The sequence below is a fragment of the Eumetopias jubatus genome, unplaced genomic scaffold (genome assembly GCF_037043125.1).
Source record: "Eumetopias jubatus isolate StellerSeaLion01/CBP00866 unplaced genomic scaffold, mEumJub1_p1.0 scaffold_7, whole genome shotgun sequence".
In the NCBI taxonomy this organism is placed as follows: Eukaryota; Metazoa; Chordata; class Mammalia; order Carnivora; family Otariidae; genus Eumetopias; species Eumetopias jubatus.
This window is the reverse complement of record NW_028274813.1, coordinates 52,141,088-52,145,110: the sequence shown is the minus strand read 5'-3', so window position 1 is coordinate 52,145,110 and position 4,023 is coordinate 52,141,088. Positions and strand designations below refer to the sequence as shown.

The 4,023-nt window shown below is 34.9% G+C and overlaps 1 non-coding gene across 1 annotated transcript; it reads right to left on the bottom strand.

Moving 5' to 3' along the window:
• Nucleotides 1-3,482: 3,482 nt before the first annotated feature.
• Nucleotides 3,483-3,585, bottom strand: LOC114209037 (U6 spliceosomal RNA). The gene has a single exon (XR_003609222.1). It is a non-coding gene; the product is annotated as a U6 spliceosomal RNA (small nuclear RNA).
• Between the last annotated feature and the right edge of the window lie 438 nt (nucleotides 3,586-4,023).

Below are 4,023 nucleotides of genomic sequence, written 5' to 3'. Positions count from 1 at the left end.
TTTGTCCAGGTAAGTTTCCTAGGACTATAAAGTGGAAGCAATTGAATGTGACTAGATATTATCTATTCAGCTCTAAGAAGTTGTCCTCAGAGGAAGCTCTCACTGATAAATCCAGACATCCTCACCATATTTGAACCCATGGGAAACCAATGTCAAACCATCACTTTCTTTTTTTTTAATAAAGATTTTATTTATTCATTTGAGCAAAGAGAGAGAGAGCATGAGCAGAGGGAGAGGCAGAGGGAGAGGAGAAGAAGACTCCCCGCTGAGCTAGGAGCCACTGTGGGACTCGATCCCAGGACCCTGGGATTATGACCCGAGCTGGAGGCAGATGCTTAACCATCTGAGCCACCCAGGCACCCCATCAAACCATCACTTTCAGATGTACCAGAATTATAGCCAACTGCTCCAGGTTTTCTGAGACCTGCAGTTTATTCAGTTTTAGAGAGTACCTCTAAGAAAAATAATTAAAAATTATGAACATAAAATTGAGGACAAAAATATATATTTATTTACAATAAAAAAGAAATCACAACAACTTGCAGATTTGCTGATATATATTACAAATGTTTCTTTTAGTTTGATTTTAGCTTCTACAAAGCTATTTTCTTTATTATGTTAAAGAACAAAATTAAAGATTCTTGGACCAAATGGAGAGTTAATCCAATTGGAATCTAATCCAATGCAAAAGCTCAGCTCTAGGGTTAAGGCTTGGGGGAGAGATACAGCACCTATCCCATGTCAGGAAATCAAAATATCTGTGCTATTTGCTGTGCTATTTGGGATGATCAGGTTAGTTAGGCCCTACATAAGTATTGAGCTGCCTGTTTTGGGATTTTCTAGAAAGTGAATTTTTATTGTGTACAAGAAGTACTCATTTCCATACTACAGTGTTTTGTTGTGGTTGTTGTGTGAGTTGCCCATTTCAGGACCATGGTACCTTGAGTAGTTGCTTTAGTAACAATTAGGTCTGTACTACTGTCAGCAGGCTGGGTGGTCAGGTCAGGATTTATTGTCCCTCTTTTTCATCATTCTGCTTCTCCAGAGAAGAGCTGACCATAAAGTGTTCTATCTCTTTTTGGCACAGAATCATCAGTTCAATGTCCTTTCTAGATAACAGCTGTGTGGTAGCATGAAAGCACCCTGCTAATTCCTTAAAGCAAAAATAATTATTATGGAAAAAATAAAATCCCATTATTAGAGTTCAGAAAATTTCATGTAAATCAGCTTCAAATATGACTTAGCCAAAGCTAAATAAATAAAAACTCAGACTTAATTTGTTTATTCTTTGAAACCCAATCAACTTTTTAAAGAGATTTCCTCCCCCTTTTTGCCTTGAAGCATTAACCAGAAACAGCAGAATATATTAGCCAGAGAACAGATAGCCCTTGTAAGGCCAGTAAATGCTTTAAAGTTTAGTGATCTCCATTACCATGGTAGCAAATGACTCTTTGGCTATGCCCATATGGCATTTACAATCTCCTTTGTAATTTCAGCCATGATACTGTGCCGTCTCTGTTACTTCTAGGCAACTTTCATCATTTCTCTGTCATTTATTCTACTGCTTACAAAGTCATACTACTTTTTGCTTCTCATATCACAATTTAACATTGTGTAAATCTTAATCCTTCCAGATAAAAGGAAATATTACATAACTGTTTAGCTAACTCAGGAGGTATGTCCAGAACTGCCCTTACAAATGCTCCTTTAATGAATTCTGATTCAGTGTTATATATAAATGGCTTTTTCTTGAAAATGGCAGATATTTCCTGTGCAGGAAAAGTATTCATCATGAAATGTGCAGCCATCATATCAACTCCATTGCCTAATGCTCTATTTTCCCAACTGGCAAAACTAATAATTTTGAGTTGAGCCTGCATACTGGCAAAAGGAAAATGGTAAACACTTACCATATAGTAGACACATGATTTATGATTTTGGGGTGCTATGGAACCAAAGGGAATTTGAGACATTCAGGTAATCTGATAAAAAAAATGACAAAGGGATCAATGTCATATTAGAAGTTATTAAGTTCTGAAGAAGTATCAGTTATGGAAGTATAAGCCCATATTTCTGAGATCACCACAGAAGCGATGCTCTTGTACCACACAGCAATGCTCTTGCTGATTTATCTGCTAAACAAGTAGCTCTTGTTATCCTATCCATCTGGGTGCCACTAATTTGATGTTTATCCTCATTAGGCTTTCTGAAGGACAATTGGCTATATTTAGACAAGCTATAATTGCCAAATGGTAATTTGTAACTGTTATTTTCCTCCATTTACTAGTTGTAATATAAGGAAACATTTTTCCTTCTCCCGTTAATTTACCTATTCATTTGTTTTTTATGGAAGTATAGATTCATAGATTTCTTTTTATCCTATGACTATTCTGTTACTACCATTATTTGAATACTCAATTTATTTCATACTTAGTGAGTGGAAACCCTTCAAACTGGCACCTATGTCCTTTTTGGCTTACCTCCATCATTTTTTTTAGTACAGTTTTACTTTCTGGAACTACAAGATGTTCCAGGTTCACTTTTTACTTTTCCTGCCTCAACACAAAGAGTCAGCTATATCTCCAATGAGGCCAGTTCCTTTTAATGGGAGATGGTATATTAAAAACCAAGATCAGGATTTAGAATGTGTTCATTGCTGCTGGTGTCTTTCCTTCTGGGCTCTCAACAGGCAGGGCTAAAAAATATAAATATAGCTATATCCACTTTTCTTTATCTATCTATCATCTATCTATCTATCTATCTATCATCTATCAATCATCATCATCTGCCTATCATCTATCTATATCTATCAATCATCTATCTATCATCTTCATCTATCATCCATTCATCCATCCATTTAAACTCATGAATTTATACTAACTACTCTCATTGCAATTCAGCACCACGGAATTCATCCTAGCCTTCCTTTCTCCATATTTGTAACTCCCTTCTCCAGTAGTAAGAAATCTAGCTTATTTAATCCTCTAAATATTTAATCATTTGCTTAGTCCTATAATACATGAAGGGTAGTTTCAGAATTGTAAACTCATACTACCATCAAAAATACACCATCTAACTAGAGTTCTATTATTTGTTTATAGTTTGTTTTTGTTTTTGTTTTTGTTTTTTGGCTTCAGACTCAGGGTATATAGTCAAAGTATTGTGTTCCAAAGTTATTCAGGTTGGTTCTGTTTTTTCCCCTTCAATGTAGTTATGCTTTTTTCTTTAATTTGGGATATAGTTACATTATAATGTTTCTGTTACTTGAGATTTTATTTTCCTTCTGCTTTAAATTTTATTTTTTTTGAGTACATAAAACAACATGATTCAGTCAATGTCAAAACTACATATAAATATATATTCAGAAAAGAGTCATCACCCTCTCCACAATCCCTTCCATTCTGTTCCCACTTAGCCCCTGTATGTAATTAATCCATTAGTTCCTGGTTCATCCTTCTTGAATTCCTTTTGAAAAAAATAAGAAAAATATGAAACATTTTAAGAATTTCTATGTCATCCTTGCATGAAGGTTACAGTAATCGTTTTTGTATCGTTTCAGTTTTAGTATATATGCTGACAAAGCAAGCCCTGCTGGCTTTATTTTTATTGCCTTGTGATAGCAGTGAATATAATAAAGTGATAATTAGATTTTTGGAGGTTTGGCATTGTTGGATCCCCAGATTGGCCTACTGGGCTTTATTCTTAACTTTTCCAATGTCTTACCTGTTTATACTACCAGCATTAATTGTGGTCTTATATTTTAGGGGGGCTTAAACGGAGAGAATTCCCCTCAACAGTGCTTTCCTTTCTTAGCCTTGGAAGAGTTTGCTATTATGAATAGGCTATTCAGTTTGAACTGATATAAGATATGACTTTTTCCTTCATATCTCTTTAATTTTTTTTTCTGATAATGTTCTGCTGCCTGTTTTACTTCCTTTAAATTGATTTCTTATCATTTACTTGAGTTCTGCTTTGTAACTGGCCATTTTTGTTTTTAACAAGCAGGGCTTAAGGAACTGGCTT